This window comes from Dunckerocampus dactyliophorus, chromosome 13 (genome assembly GCF_027744805.1).
Source record: "Dunckerocampus dactyliophorus isolate RoL2022-P2 chromosome 13, RoL_Ddac_1.1, whole genome shotgun sequence".
Lineage (NCBI taxonomy): Eukaryota > Metazoa > Chordata > Actinopteri > Syngnathiformes > Syngnathidae > Dunckerocampus > Dunckerocampus dactyliophorus.
In genome coordinates, this window is record NC_072831.1 from 24,222,731 (window position 1) to 24,239,751 (window position 17,021).

General features: G+C 40.1%; 1 protein-coding gene across 3 annotated transcripts in view; it reads left to right on the forward strand.

Annotated features, from left to right (window-relative positions):
* The window catches only part of pacrg (PARK2 co-regulated), a 275,559-nt gene that overhangs the window by 26,790 nt on the left and 231,748 nt on the right, over positions 1 to 17,021 (forward strand). For all 3 annotated transcript variants that reach the window (XM_054796973.1, XM_054796971.1, XM_054796972.1), the window contains exon 2: positions 5,944 to 6,064. The gene's annotated coding sequence lies outside the window, so the exon portion shown is untranslated. The remainder of the gene's footprint in view (positions 1 to 5,943; positions 6,065 to 17,021) is intronic.

Genomic DNA, 17,021 nt, shown 5'->3' on the forward strand with positions numbered 1-17,021 from the left:
CACTAAAAGGCACATCAGTGATTCATAAATGCACAAAGCAATTTTTGTTTTCTTTAGAGTGATGTTGACACAGTGAGGCAGACATTTGAACAAGGATACATTTTAAAAAGCCTTTAAGATAAAATGTCATTGCTTTTGTTTAAATTAGGGGTGTCCAAACTTTTTCCACCAAGGGCCGCATACTGAAAAATCAAAGGTTTACATTTTTTATATCAACCCATGTAAATATGCAGATATTTTTTTTATATTTAAAGAAAAAAGCAGCCCGCATCTCAGCTCGGTGTTATCAGTGACAAAGCGTATTATTAGTCGTGACTTTTTCTTCGTACATTACACTTTTTTGCTCATTTTTCCATCCATCCATCTTCTATGCCGCTTATAGTCACTGGGGTCGCGGGTATGCTGGAGCCTATCCCAGCTGATTTCGGGCGAGAGGCGGGGTACACCCTGGACTGGTCTCCAGCCAATCGCAGGGCACATATAGACAAACAACCATTCACACTCACATTCATACCCTATGGACAATTTAGAGTCTCCAATTAACCTAACATGCATGTTTTTGGAATGTGGGAGGAAACCGGAGTACCCCGAGGAAACCCACGCATGCACGGGGAGAACATACAAATTCCACACAGAAATGCCCAACAGAGATTCCAACCCAGATCTTCCCGATCTCCAGACTGTGTGGCCAACATGCTAACCACTAGGCCACCGTGCGGCCCTGCCCATTTTTCCTTTTTTTTTAAAAACAATTTTTCTCATACCTTCTTGTATTATTATGACTTAATTTTTTTTTTTACATATTTTAGTCTTTAATATTTCAACTTTAAGCTATTTTTTCTGGATATTATGACTTTATTCTCTTAATTAATTTTTTTAAATCAGCTCAGGAGGTAGAGCAGGTCGACGAGAAAGCGGAAGTTTGGTAGTTTGAACCTCGCTTCCTCCACCCAGTCACTGTTGCTGTGTCCCTGGGCAAGACACTTCACCCACCTTGCCCACACTGGTGTATGAATGTGAATGAATGTTTGGTGGTGGTCGGAGAGGCTGTAGGAGCGAATTGGGAGCCACGTTTCTGCCAGACTACCCCAGTCTGTGTGGCTACAGGTGTAGATTACCACCACCAGTGTGTGACTGAGAAGTGAATGAATAATGGTGTCACGCCGAGTGGGAGCGATGTGGATGAATCTCAGCATGCAGATGCAGGGCAGTTCAAACAATTCGAACAGTTTAAGAGGGAAGCCAAACAAGGGAGAAAAAACAAGAACTGAGGGCGACGGTGCAAAATAAGGGCAGACACCGTGGAAAAAAACCATGACATGAATATACGTGCTACTGGGCTGCAGGACGGCAGCTGAAGACCATACATAGGTGAGTCCAATACAGTGAACAAACGTGCGGTTAGCAGGAGCAGTGAGAGGGAATAATCCAGCGCTGGCAAGTAGCAGCTGAGGGGATAATGAAGGGCGCTAATGAGGAACAGCTGCAGGAGTCCAGTAGCTCCGCCCAGCTCAGGTGTCTGCATCTGAAAGGCCAACATAATTCTAAACATAACACATAGTATGACTAGTAAGGAACAGACCTGTGTCACTGTGGAGCGTGACCAATGGGTCATTGTGAAGCAATAATGTGTTATTATTGGAAATGGAAAAAACTGTGTCAAAATATTAAGAGAAAAAAGTCGTATTCTAACAAGGAAAAATGTTGCAATTTTTCGGGAATGAACCTGTGATATCATGAGGAAAAACATGTCATTTTAGTAGTCGAAATATTAAAGAACAAATATGTAACATTTTAAAAGTCATAATATTATGAGAAAGAAAATAAATAAATTTGTCAGTTTTGGAAAATTAGGTTAGGGAAAAAGTTCTGATGTCATGGCATTGAAGTCAAAATATGACAAAAAGAAATTTGAAGTTATTGAAGAAGAAAGTTGAAATACAGTAACCTCTCCTTTATCGCGGTTAATTGCTTCCAGACCCGGCCGCGATGGGTGAATTTTTTTCGAAGTAGGATTCAATATTAATAAACTGAATATTTTCATAGTTGGAGCATAGAACACAACATGGAATAACACCCCTATAGTCACCTTTACACTCCTATTACCCAATATAGTAGACACCAGTTGGCATAAATTTCACTAAAGCCTTCCAGATGTGGACAGGAAGTGACGTTGGGGATTCAGAGTTGAGTTTTAGCTGGAGTACAGCAACGACAGTTGCCTGTGTTGTTATTATGAGAGTGATGATGACTTTATTATGATGAAGATGATGATTATTATTATTGCAGGTTTGTATTATCTCACAAGCAAAAAGTCAACTCTGAACCCCTGACGTCACCGCGTTAAACGAGGGACGACTGTATTTACAATTTGAAGCAGAGAACAAAAATCTGCAAGAGGTTCAGGGAGTCCTGTGTGATGAATATGAGGATCCCACCCTGTAGGTGAACTAAATCAGGACAATTTGACTTCATGCCAGTGGCTCCGGGCTTGGGAAAAATCTATCATTTTAGTCCGCATGTTTAGTTAAACTGGCTTCATCATGAGGGAATTTTAGTGTTTAATACAGTTAAAGCCTCACCCTGGTTGTCGTTATGATTTTGTGCTAAATTTGTGTGGTTTTCTCTACTTTGTTTTAATCCACTCAAGTCTATTACACCCTGAAAATGAGCATCGGCTATGTGCGCCGGAGCAAGCAGGGTATCAACTACACAAACACACTCACCCCTCTGAGGTTATTACATGCTGTCGTTGTTTAATTCCTGCTCATTAAATGCTCCAGACAATGAAAAAGCACCTCCGTCTTGACAGCCTCTTTGTTAACCCCTCTAGCGCTTATCTCTTTTCCGCCTCCCGTTCTTGTGCCTCTCTACCGCCGCCGCTTTATTCCCATTGTCTGACACTCAAGGACGGTTTGACGGCGGCTAAACATCGCCATTCATCTCCTAGGGAGGCTTGGAACAGTGAAATTTGTGGAAGCCTTGGGTTGTCACCTACTGGCAAAAGCAAAGTGACACCAGTGGAGGCCGGCTTAAGGGCGTTGACAGTGGTGATATAAGACGTCATAACCCGCCGTCCTTGCACGGAACATTTTAGAACCATCAATAAGTTTGACTACTGTACTGTATACCGAAGATCCTCGCATATTCATAGATTTCTTTGCTTTAAATTGGACATAATTTGTTGTTTTATGGTAACTTGGAGAGTGGTTTGATGGCGCTATCTGCCAAAGCGTGCTGCAGGTACAAATCCAGCAGAGGGAGCTGTCTCGCAAATGAATTCACTGAACATTTACCAGCAGGAAGATGCTTTTGATGTTGTGGAACTGCAGGTTTTCTACGTACAATACTGTATACTGTATGGCTGTAATTGTTTCCATCCATCCATCCATTTTCTATACTGCTTCTCCCCATTAGGGTCACGGGGCAAGCTGGAGCCTATCCCAGCTGACTTGGGGGTACACCCTGGACTGGTCGCCAGCCAATCACAGGGCACATATAGACAAACAACCATTCACACTCACATTCACTCATATTCATACCAATTTAGAGTCACCAATTAACCTAATTGTTTCTTCATGTGCAAAACTGAATTTAAAGTGTTTAAGTGCGAGAGGCATATTATAGGGTTTCAAAAATAGGCATTGTTAGGGTTTGAGGGACGTATACCTGCACAGCCAAATGATCGACTCAAACAAAGATGAACTGATGTAGTCTTTTAACATATCTTCATTATTATGCTGGTTTACAGTAAGTGACAGTACGATGTGGAGATGTATTAAAACATTTTATACAACATTAGACTTATTTCTTGGCATGTTGAGACTTTTTTCAAGGGAAAAAAAATGAAACGTTTTTTATTCTCTCTCAAAATGTTGTTTTGTAGGGAAAAAAAACACGTTTCTTCATTCAAGCACCATTACAGTATTTTTTAATACAACTTTTTTGTCGTAAAATTTCTCAGGTTTTCTCGACTTTTTTGTAAAACGAAAAACTATCATCTTGTACGATAATGATTTATTTCTCACTTGATGACTGCTGTGTTCCAGTAACATTGCAACATATTTGGTCATAATATGACTAGGTGTGCTCCGATCCATCGGCCACCCATCAGAATCGGCCGATTTCCGTGAGAAAGCACGGTATCGGCATATACCAATACTTCATAACGCCGATCAGCTCCGCCCCCTTCACAAAGCCAAAACAAGCGTGGCTGCCGTGTGGGACTTACCTGTTGTTGTGAGAGTGATGTAACTTTTGGACCCTGCAAAACATGCCAGGGAAAATATCTCGTCACTGTGGCGCGTTGCATGGCATTTGGGGGGGCGGACACTTGGCAGGCTGTGGTGAGTTATCAAGGCTCGAGATGTGATCATCGGTCGGGCGGCGGCTAATCTAGCGCCCGTGTGTGCGGAAGGCGACAAACAACCGCAACCGGCGAAAACCACAGCCAACAGCAAAAGACGCACACGGGAGGCGACGAGCGGCTGCGACCAGCCACACTGGCGAGCGACGGACCCACATCCAGAGCGAATTGTACGAGTCTCCCACGGGTTAGATTGGTTTAGATTAGGAAAAGCGTCCGGTGTTGACAATTCGCTCTGGATGTGATTGCGTCGCCCACTAGTGGAGCCGGCCACAGCCGCCTGCAGCATGCACGGCCCACCAAGCGCTGGCAACGAGCCCCACCAACCGCAGCCGCCTGTCCCACGTCCTCCCACGACCACATGAGGCGCCTGTAAGCATGCTTTTCTTTCAGGATTTCGAAGAACACTAGCAAGAAATGCATTCTGAAATCCAAAATGTGAGTTGTGGATACCAGCATTTTGTGAATGTTCTGCTAAAACAAGAATATTCGCTGTGTTTGGGTTGAAATAAGCTATGAAAATAAATGTTGCAAAAATGAGGAGCTCTTGGCAATGTTCATTTTGTAAAAGTAGCTCTCACAAAAAAATGTTGGTGACCCCTGATGTAGCCAATAGTACATTTATGGTAAACATTTACATGTGATCGGTTTCAGTATCGGTATCGGCCAATTTCACTCATGGATGATCGGCATAAAACCCTGATCGGAGCATCCCTAAATATGACAACTTTTCTTTTCTCGTATTATTATTTTTTAACTGTGAGACAGGCGATTTCGCTTGAGCATGTGTATCAGTGAGTCACTGTAAATGACAATAACCCCGATTTCACAATTAACCATCACCACGAGACATTTTGTCGCTATAAAAAGCCGAGGCTTATCTGAAATGCAAACAAAGCTCAGCACAAATCCTCAGAATGTGCATCACTTCTGTGCACCCTCTCTCTTCTCTGCAATGCTTTCTGCTAGCAAAGCGCAGCAGTGGCGCTTGGATCAGTGTGGCAATAAATAACTGTAATGCGTCTGGCTGTGAGTGCTGTCATGGCCTCCTGATCTACTGTGGCGCAGGAATGGGATGCTAATGTAGATAAATCTATGCACTCATTACTGCAGCAGGGACTCACTTCATTAAGAACCCCCCCCCCCACCTTTGTGTTTATGCGTGTGTTTGTACGGCAGGTCTATGCGAGGCCCCACTTCCATATCAAATCATTTGATATACTTCTGGGCCAAAAATAAAAATATGCAGGAACGATACACTCGTAAATTGTTTGCTTTTTCCTGCCCATGTGTGACGTTAGCGGCGTCAAAGTTGCCGCTTATCTCACAAGTGGATCTTTTTGGTTCCCGTCTGGTTTCCATAGTTTGCAATCTTTGGCTCTGGGCCTGACAAAAACAACTTTTTCATGGATAAAAGCAAGAGAAACTGCAGGCTTTAGGAAGAGGGAAAAAATACACACTTTCACTGGTCTGCTTGTGCCTGAAATGAACTGTTTACGTGAGTCTTGATACTGCAGGACATGTTTGCTTTTTTAAAAAGAGCTGGATTTATCTACAGTAACCATTTCTTTATGCAGGAGAACTTCTCGGTTGCTAAGGAGACACATTTTATCCAAGAGGAGACTGCGGGCACTGCAGCCAACTGGAGACTGCGGACTATAAATTCTGCAGCATCCAGAGCTAAGGCAAAGCACCAGGGTAAGCTAACATTAGCATGGGTGATTATATTTGTCATTCTGGCAAACAAATATGCGACCTGCTGTGGTCTCCGTCCCTCATGTACTGTACTGTGAGAGCTGTGGAGCCTGGTTATCCCGTTTGTGTTTCTTCAACATTTTGTAATTTTTTCTAAAATATTCCGTATTTCCCCCCCCAAAATCCCCAAAATCCTAAAATTACAATGTTACTCCAGTAACAATACAAAATATTGCAATATTTTGACTCCAGCAAAAAAAACTTTATGCATTGCTGTTGTTAAGATTTTTTTAAAGACATTTTCCTCGAAAAGTAATATTTTCCTACAATAATGTACAACTTTCATTAAGAAACAAGACTCCGTCTGCATTACAGCTATATATCTATATATATATATATATATATATATTATACATCTTCTCTATAAAAAGAATCCCATAATATTGGAATCCTCGAAAAATTCTTTTCAGTATCACTTTTTACCTACAAAAATATCCAATTTTCTTTAAGAAACAAGACTGTCTTGTCTCAAAAAAGTACATACAGTGGTGCCTTGGTTAGCGTCATTAATCCACTCAAGAAGGTCTGACTCAAACCAAAACTGACTCTAACCAAAGCTAATTTTCCCATAGAAAATAATGTAAATCCAATTAATCCATTCCAGACACCCACAGATTTTTCACACAAAATATATTTTATAGACAATAATTATAGTTTTACATTCAGAAAATAATGTCAAAATAATTACACATGACAAATGAACACCACCTTTACCTGGTTTTGCAAAAAGGGAGGGGGAAGAGAAGAGATTATGCTTGGAGAGCAATCCCTTTTCTTTTGCACAATGAAATTAACATTTAACATCACTTTTACCTTGTTATGCAAAGAGGGAAAGGGAGGAGAGGAGACTATACTTGGAGGGCATGCAACCTCTTTTAACATTTTTTTTTACGACACTCAGGTTGCACAAAAATCTATGCAGATAGGTCTTTTATAGGTTTTTAACACGCACAGTTTACATTCACAAAACAATGCTACAAGCATGATGTGTGAAATTGAGTGTGGTGCTCATTGCTGCACATGGACGCCATCCTCAAAATTACTCTTCTTTCTTGAATTCAATAGTGGTATTCAATAGTGGCATTCACTTCGGAATGTTGCTGTCACTCGAAAAGCTCCTTTGGACTCAGCTTATTTAGAGTTTGTTGCACTCACGGAAAAAAATGCACTGACAGTAGTCATCAATGCGAGGGTCCATTGTTTTGGCAAATTCAGTGCAGTACATGTACTGGATGTGCCTTACAGGCTGCCGTAGCTAAGGGTGAACTAAGTATCGCAAGATGGCTGTGTAAATAAACCAATCAATCTTAGCAAACATTTTGGATGTTAACCAAAAAATGCGCTAACCGAGGTGGACATTAACCGAGGTAAAATTTTTGCTTTTTTTCCTGAAGAAATACAACTTTTTCTTCGTGTAATATGACATTTTTGAAAATAAAATTCCGGTAAAATGACAACTTAATTATACTTTTATTGCTTGAAAATGTATGGCTTCTGTAACAAATGTAATAAAACAAATCTACATGACTTTTTCATAATTTTTCAGTACTTTTTTGTTCATAAAGTAAGACTCATAATGTTACATTATTCAAATAACATATATATTAACATTATATTATATGCTGCATGTATATATTTTTTCACGAAAGAAATACTGATTTAAAAAAATATGTTTTTCATAATATTACAACCTTATTCAAGTAACATTACAAAAATAGTTTTTGGACTTTTTTCTCCAAAAAACGCAAGAGATTTGTGTTGATTTTCTCACGAGATTATGATTTTTTCTTGATTTTTTTTTTTTTTTTTACATTTCAAAATATTTTAAAACTTTTTTTCCAGGAAATTCACAATACATTTTCTCAGCGCTTTTCTCCAATCATTTTGCCTTTTTTTTCTTAAAAAAAACCAAACTTGAATCAAGAAACAACAAACTTTTTTCACCCAATATGACTTAACTTTCCGCAGCTCTGTTGTTGTATGTGGGTGTTTCTCAAGATAGCAATGTCGTTTTTCTTTCACAAATCCCATTTTAAACCCATGTAAATGCAAATGAAGTATATTCAAATATCTGCCCGACACTGATATCGCCAACTAGTGGCCTGGCATGCATACTACACTGTTTTTGCAGGTCCGCGTGAGCAGAAATTGTTTACTTTTCTGCCTAAAACTTTCCTGTTTTTAATATATCACGGTGGTGTAAACACACCCTCGATTTCTCAGTTCTCGGCCGGTCTTGTCGGCTTATTTGTTTTCTGTTTTATGTCCCTCCCTCCTGCCTGCCTTGTTGCCTCCGAGCTTTTATTCTTTGCCATTTGTCCTGAGCTCCTGCGTCCTCCATGGCTGGCAGCTTCAAACTTCACTTATTTGTTGTGGATTAGTAGTAGCCTCCAGCAACACACAGCAAAGTAGTGTGACAACAAAGTGTTTTAAGCGAAGGGATGTGCTATATAAGGTGTGTATTGCAGGTGTAACACAATGGCAAATGCTTTAAATGGCTCATTAGGCAGCTTGGGGGGGTGGGGTCTTTCATAGAATTAGCATAGGTCCACAGGGAGGTGAGGGCCAGCCCTGGTCTCCGCCGTGTGTAGTGGAACACACAGTAGACATGATAACAAGAATGCAACTACAAAAATGTTTTTTCCCAATTGATTACCTGCTCTTTAACTGCACCTGCCGCCTTTATGATCCGTACATATTTAATAAAGCTAATCAATGGGCTATATTTCTGGATTCATCTCATCCATATACTTAATGGAAACCATAAGTGCAGCCGATAATTCATGCAGGCCTGCGTAGTATTCACTTCCTCATCAGGCTGAGTGCTTTTCTAATGCACAGAAGAAGAAGGCTGGCTGTCACTGACACGTCCTGCTTAGCTTCTACACACACACACACGCACGCACGTGCACACTCACTCATACACACAGTGAGTAGAATGGTAGTGATTAATGGGGCGGTAAATGAGATTGTTACTGATGTGTGCTAGCGAGGTGAGCCAAGGTGTGTGTAGATGGAGAAGGGAGGTGACAAAGGAGGAATGCAAACAGTGTGAAGATGTTGTGATGCAAATTAGAAACTTTTCGCACCATTACAATTTCCAGACTGGGAAAAAAAAAGTATGTGCAAAACTGCCGGTATGGTAAAAGTCTGTACAAGTCATCAAATGTGATAATTATCGGCTCACAAAGTTACACATTTCACTTATGTGTCTGAAATAAGCATAAACTGATTAGGAACATAACAACTGCATGTACACAAGTCGACAAAATGACATTAACGAGCAACCAAATATGATAATACAATGCGAACAAGATCACAAATTTAGATGTTTCACTTATGCCTCGACATTGACAGCACACGCTGAGAAAGGGCATGACAATAACATTGTCAAAGTCGGTCAAATGAAGTAAAAAAATCCACACCCCACAAAATTATTAAGGCTGCAAAATTAGACATTTCACTTTTGTATATGTTTTCGTTGAGCACAAACTGAGGAGGATCATTTGAAAAACGTGATAATTATCAGCACACAAAGTTGGACATTTCACGTATGTGTCAGCATTTAGCACAAACTGATGAGAAACATGACAACTGCATGTATAGAAGTTGACAAAATCACATTAAGTGCACAAAATAAACAAGGTCACAAAATTAGACATTTCACTTATATTTCACTCTATCACATTTTTCCAAAATACAGTATATTCATAAATCATGCTGTTTCGTAGTTGAAAACGGCTTATTATTAGGAACAAAATATACATATTTAAACACATGACATATTTTTAAATCAAGCATTTCCAAGCATAAAAATGGCTAAATGTACTAAAATACAATATTAGGCATTCAGTAGATGCATTCAAAGACGTGTTGCTGTCTACCGAAAAATCCTGAAGGAGAATGTCCGGCCATCTGTTGGTGACCTCAAGCTGAAACCAACTTGGGTTCTGCAGCAGGACAATGATCCAAAACACACCAGCAAGTCCACTTCTGGATGGCTGAAGAAAACAAAATTTAGTTTTTGGAGTGGCCTAGTCAAAGTCCTGACCTGAATCCTATTGAGATGCTGTGGCATGACCTTAAAAAGGCGCGTCATGCTGGAAAACCCTCCAATGTGACTGAATGACAACAATTCTGCAAAGATGAGTGGGCCAAAATTCCTCCACAGCGCTGGAAGAGACTCATTGTAAGTTATCACAAACGCTTGGTTGCAGTTGTTGCTGCTAAGGGGGGGCCCAACTGGTTATTAGGTTTAGGGGGCAGTCACTCTTTCACACAGGGCCATGTAGGTTTGGATGTATTTTCTCCCTTTAATAATAACAAGTTTCATTTAAAAAATGCATTTTGTGTTCAGTTGTGTTGTCGTTGACTAATAATTCAATTTGTTTGATGATCTGAAACATTTAAGTGTGACAAACATGCAAAAAAAATCTGAAATCAGCAAGGGGGCAAACACTTTTTCACACCACTGAATATCACAAAATTGAGATGCAGGTTTTTCTTATATATATATATATATAAATAAATAAATATATACTTCTTAGCATATCTACATGCGCTGCTTTACAAAATATAAATGTGGCCCTTGTATCCTTCCATTTTTCAGTATGTGGCCCTGGGTGGAAAAAGTTTGGACACACCTGCTCTAGCACATGGATTTGTCATGCTGCACATCAAGCAAGCCTTTTGAATGCATGAACGTGCCATTTCCATGCCATTACATCAAGGGGCTCATTTGCATAATCTGCCAAGCGTCATGCTACTTTGATGTGACATATGTACGCTATACGTTTGATATAGTATACCCTCTCTTGTGCTCGCTACAGGTAGCAGGCCTTATAACGTCTGTAATGATTTTGCACCGTATGACCAAAATTGAACTGAATTATTAATGTGTGTAATTTGGATGCACTCAGCTTCTCCCCTCCTGTTCTTGGATTGTATTTCCTGTTTGTTATTTGTTGTTGTCACTGCGCCTCTCAGTAATCTGCAGGATTGCGCACAACAAATGTCTTCAATCTGCTACCTAATAGCGGCTCAAACAATAACGTAGCTGCGGATTACGGAGACGTTGCTCCGCTCCAAAATGGCAGCTCTGCCAATCTGTTTTACAGTCGGGGGGGGGGGGAGCAGAATAGAATTAGTTTTAATCACGCAAACTGCTCCTTTTTTTCGTAGAGTAAATGCAGCTCTCTGAGCCATAAAAATAGTCACAACCTGTTTTTTCCCCCCAACATCCATTATTTCCGCCGTACATTTGACGCTGACAATGGACTCCCCGAGTGACGGACTTATCAAACTGAAATGAACCGGGGCCATTCATGCATAATACATTTCATATTGGAAATGAATGGTACAGTATGTTATCTACAGTGCATTTGGAACATTGCAACCTGTGCAATCTGGGCCCTGCACAGACTGTCACTCATTGTCATGTTAAATGTCGGCATATGGCTGCAATCTGTGATGATGTCATTCAGGGCTGCCCAAACTCCTGGCCTAGTACCACTTTTTCATGACCGATACAACATTGCATATCGGTACATGTTATAGCAGGGGTTGCTGGGAGGGCTTCCCAGCATACTTAGCGGCGCATGTTTTGTAAAAAGCTGCTAAAATGACTTATTACTGATTATTATCATCCACTAGTAGTAGTAGTAGTAGTAATAGTTGTTGCCCTGTGTATGTCATCGACCTGTTGCGTGTTAAGTTGCTGTGTGATGATTATAGCGTTATTTCTTTTCTATTTCTTTCTGTATCGAGTAATGAGCTCCTGTTTGTTGAGGAGTTAGTCACTTGGTTGAAACGTGATTTCGGACTGAATGCTTGATGTTGCCCAGCCTCACCCAGACTCCCCGCTGAGCTGAGTTTGAGACCCCAGAATTATAGTAATAGATTTGTATGCATGTACTTTTCTTAATATCAACATAAAAAAAACATAGTGCACAAACTTGGCAACAAATATCCTGCTCCCCTGACGGAAGAAATAAAATTGCCCACAACGTACTTATTTCCACTTTAAACACACAACATACTGTAGCCTTTAATAGCATTTTTCATTGGTCACCACACCCAGGTTGGACGTTTGGTTTGGGTTTTCTCTGTTCTGCCGTTACATCCTGTTCTGTGCTTTTATGTTCTCATTTCTGTTTCCAGTCTGGCACTGTATGAATACTTTTGTTTGAGACCTGGTGCGCACCTGCTTGTGATTAGTAATTAGAGTTCAGCTGGGGCTTGCAGGCTCACTGTTTTTGCATCACTGTTTTTTTTCATCTGGACTTGTGTTTTTTTTTTGTTGCTTTTTCTTGGACTCATTTGTGTGAATGCATTCTGTTGTACCTTTGTTAAGTGTTTTCTGGTTCCCTGGTTTTAGTCGTCTGTTTGGGCGCATTCCTGTTTCCTTATGTTGGCCTTCGCTGCACCTCCTTGCCTACTTTATTTTGTCCTTTTGCTTTTTGTGTAAACTTTAGAGGTAATTAAGGACTTAAGTTAACCTTCCCACCAACAGGTTTCCACATGGCGGGGTAACGCTTAACCAAATCTTGTCAAAACGTGACACCAGCAGCACTTTTCAAAGATTGAAAATACACTCGAGTAAAGTGAAACTTGTACAAAAGTTGAACTCTTGAGTCTTAAAAAAAAAGAACAATGACATATGATTGAATATACTGTACATATTAGAGGCACACAATTACCGGGACGATTTGAGCAATGATGACATCATATCGATAAACCCGTTTGAAAATTAAGCCATTCAAAATAGTTCAGATAATAGTTCAAATCCAGTGAGGCAAGATTGCCCTTACTGTGCTGTGTGTTACTGGGCTAAGGTGAGCACCCCACCTACCCTGAGCTAGGTAAACAATCATGGCGTCTCTCGTGTGGGACTTCTTTACTGTTTCAGAAGACATTTCATGTGCTGTTTGCACCAAATGCTGCAAACGTTCGGCGAAGAGGGGAAAAAAACCCATTGACTCATCAAACCTTATCAAACACCAGCATATCTACGACGGTGTTTTGAAAGTCTACGAAAACGCCACAAAGAACGAAGCGGCCACAAAGCCAGCCAGGCTGGACGACCAGCACTTTACCGTCATTGAATATACCGGCTTTTGTCGGCTAGTAAACCACATGGAGCCATGGTGTGTACATCTGAGCCGCCGCTGTTTGCCAGCAAAGTACGACTTGATCGACACACTCCTGCATACACTGATAGATGGAAATAAGGACAAAAGCTACACGACTGATTATGGAGGTGTGATGTTACCCTGCTGACTTGCCAGGTCGGGCAGCGCAGTGTCTGGATGAGGACTTCAAACTATACGTTTTTTTTTTTTGTTGTTTGAAAAAAAATAAACGTCCATTTCTAGAGACAGAGCTGTTGTCGATTTTTGTTACTGTTATATTTAGTTTAATAGTAGTGATGACATATTCGGTTAGAACAAATCCACAGGTACAGTTGAACTTAATTCCAGGTCAGCACACATTACAGTTAACTCTAAATTTAAAAAAATGATAGGTATAAATAAGTTATCGGTATTGTATCAGTCTTGAAGCAGAAAATTATCAATCGGTTTGAAAAAGTAATATTGTGCTCATATACAGTATATAGACAAACACACAACCACGCATACATATAGCGATATGTCTGTCTATCTATATATAAAGATGCAATTCAAATGCTTGTGTCAAAAAGTCAAATCTCTTCATCTGAACAAACTGAGGAAACGCATAAAAGCATAAAGCCGGCTACGCCCTCTGACCCAAACAGTTCCTGTGCACTCTGTTGCTTCAGTGCGATACCGCTGGCTTGCGAGCGCAAAGAAAAGACTGAATAGTCTGACTGATTCTCTGACTTGACTCCAAATAAATCTATATGTCCTCCCTTTTGCCCTTCTCATGCATTTCACAATTTTCTCATGGAACAGCCGAGCCAATAAAAGCCAGTCTTCATAAGTCTTGAGGGGAGGGAGAGGCTAAGTTTGGGGAAATTGCTGCAAGGAAAAGGCAATATATGCCTTGGAGATAAGAGAGAGCGGAGGGACTGGGCCAGGATATTGCCTGCTTAAGGCTCTGATTTCCACTCAGGATACAGAGACAGGTGCTAACTTGGCAGCACGCGCTGTATAAGTATATGCTCGCTAATTGAACATTTACATAAAGTGATTGCCGCTTTGTAAGTTGACAGGCAGGTGCAATGATAAGTAACCTCCCCCTTCCGCCAAAGTAAGATTGTCACCAGGCGGCGGAGCCTCCGAGGTATCATGTCTTCATGTGTCAGCTTCGTCTCTCCCCCCATCCGTCCACCTGTCCCTGTGTCTCGCCTCATGACACATCCAACGTGACACGCTGCAAACATGCGCAATCAATATAAAAATAGTTTAGAAGGGCATCGCTTCTCAAGCTGCCACCTTCTCCATCTGTGTGTGTGTTGCATGGTTAACAGATGGATGCATTTACATTTTTTTCCAAAAAATTTTTGTTTGTAATTGTATTTTTCGAATATGATGTGGGAGAGAATCAACAGCTTGAGAAATATATATATATATATTTAAATAGGGGAAAAAACATTTGTCCTATTTGATATACACATCATTAAAAGAAAAAAATGTTTTTTTCTTCAGCAGTTCCACGAAGAAAAGTACACATACATTCTTTTTTTACATTTCCCCCCCACACCATTGAGAATTGTCTTGTTATAGACATAATAAACAGAAAATGCATTACTTTTGACATTTTCTCCAAAAATTTCCATGGACGGCACCAAAATGACTTCCAGAGAGGCGGAATAACTTAATAAATAAATAAAAATATATTTCAATAGAAAAAAAAACATTTATTTTGTTATTTGCTAAAAGCACAATTTGAAAAAAAAACAACACTTTTTTGCATCTTCACCAAAATTTCCTTCGGAAATATATTAAAAACATTTTTAAATAAAAAAGGTATTATTTGTTCTGGACATAATAAAAAGAAAATGGATTAGTTTTGATATTTTCACCAAACATTTCCATGGAGGGCACCAAATGACTTCCACAGAGGTGCAGTAGCTTGAGAAAAGTAAAGAAAAAAAAAATGAAATAGAAAAAACACTTACTGTATTTTTTATACACATAATTTGAAAAAATGTTTAGGTTTTTTTTTTTTTACATTTTCACCAAAATTTCCTTGAAAAAAATATTGAAAAATATTTAAATAGAAAAAAATGTCTTGTTTGTTATAGATATAATTAAAAGAAAATGCATTATTTTTTTACATGTTCACCACAAATTTCCACAGAGTCAATCCGGCTTATGGCGTTTAATAACAGCGCCACCATGTGGTGTGTTTGTCAGAAAAATAATAGCACAGGCAACACAGTAGGGGCGCATGTTTTGGTAAATTTTCACCCTTTTGTGTGCAGCGGTCCACAAGTGGAAGAGTTAGCATACACCTGTGGTTCTCAATTGTTTTCTGTCATGCCCCCACCGGGGGACAGAGATGTTTTCACGCTCCCCCGATTTGAATTACCACTGAGAAACTGATATTTATTTATCTGTACTGTACAGACTGAACTCGAAACTGAAACAAGCGAAATGCAACAAAATGGAGAGCAGTGAAGCATACGAGCGTATTCAGGAGTCAAACTGCATGCTGAGTACGACAAATTCATACATGTTGGCAGGTCTGCATTAATACTGAAAGTACTCCCTGCTCTCACGCTCCCCCCCGACAGTTCACCGCCTCACTATTTGAGAAGCACTAGCTTACACAAACCTACAGTGCACTGTATTTACTGACTAGATTGTGTTTTAAAATATACTCCAACTGTTCCCTTTGAGGCACCTACAGTACTTCAAGAAACACACCATCCTAGACACAACTAGGTCCCAGTCACTTTCTGTCCACATTTGTGTCTTTGCCCACAGACATCAGTTCCCATTACTTCCGTTCTCTTTTCCCAGGAAGTGGAAGGTTTTCCCATCAGCTCCTGGTGTCATTACACTTTTATGTGTCAGTGCACATTTATTCCACGCGGTGTTTACACAAGCGCTCCAGGTTAAGTGACGTACCGAGAGGGATGACGTTGTCTTCCCTTTATTTAAAGAGAATTGGATTCATCGCCCGCTGCTTAATGGTTGCATTCCAGCTTTTGAGGATGGCGCCCTATTTGACACGTTGTGGCGTATTTATCTCGACGTTTGCTTATTCACGTCAAGCCTGAATAGACGAGCGAGCCACGGGGATCTCAGCGAGGAGGAAAATATCTTATTGGCTTTTTGCTATAAGTCTTTAACATCCATAAAACTTAAAGCCTTATAAAACACATAATCTCCTCTGCGTCATAAAATGCTGTAATAGACACCAGGCTGGTATTGACTATTGGATGCAGTGTTTTGTTTTATTGGAGAACCTGGAGTGACGGCAAGGTCATTTTAGAGATTTGAATGTACTGTAGCTATATTTGTCAGTGCTCATTTGCTTGCTTCTTTAGGGCACTTCTCCTGAACTTATCTGTTTCATTCTTTATGGGGCTTTTGAAATACTAGCAAATTCAAAAACACAGGAAATGGTTATGCGAGCTACATTTTTAACATTACGCTCACATTTTAACAGCAACATTGTGGCTTATTTTCTGAAGAAAAACAAAATGATCAAACATACTGTACAGCTCCCATGTCTGTAGCTGACTGACAGACAGTTGGCAGAGATCTTTATTTTAAGATGTGTAGCGAAGCCTACTTTTTAAAAAAAAATCTCTGTTAAGTGGACTCATCTAGCTAGAGGCTGGTCAGAGGCGGAATCACATCCATGAGGAAGGAGAGTTCATGGAACCTCAAAAGCGACCGTTTAAGCTCCTCTTCTCTAAAATTGGAGAAAAGTGAAGGAGAATATCGGTGCTCGTAAACAGGCTCTA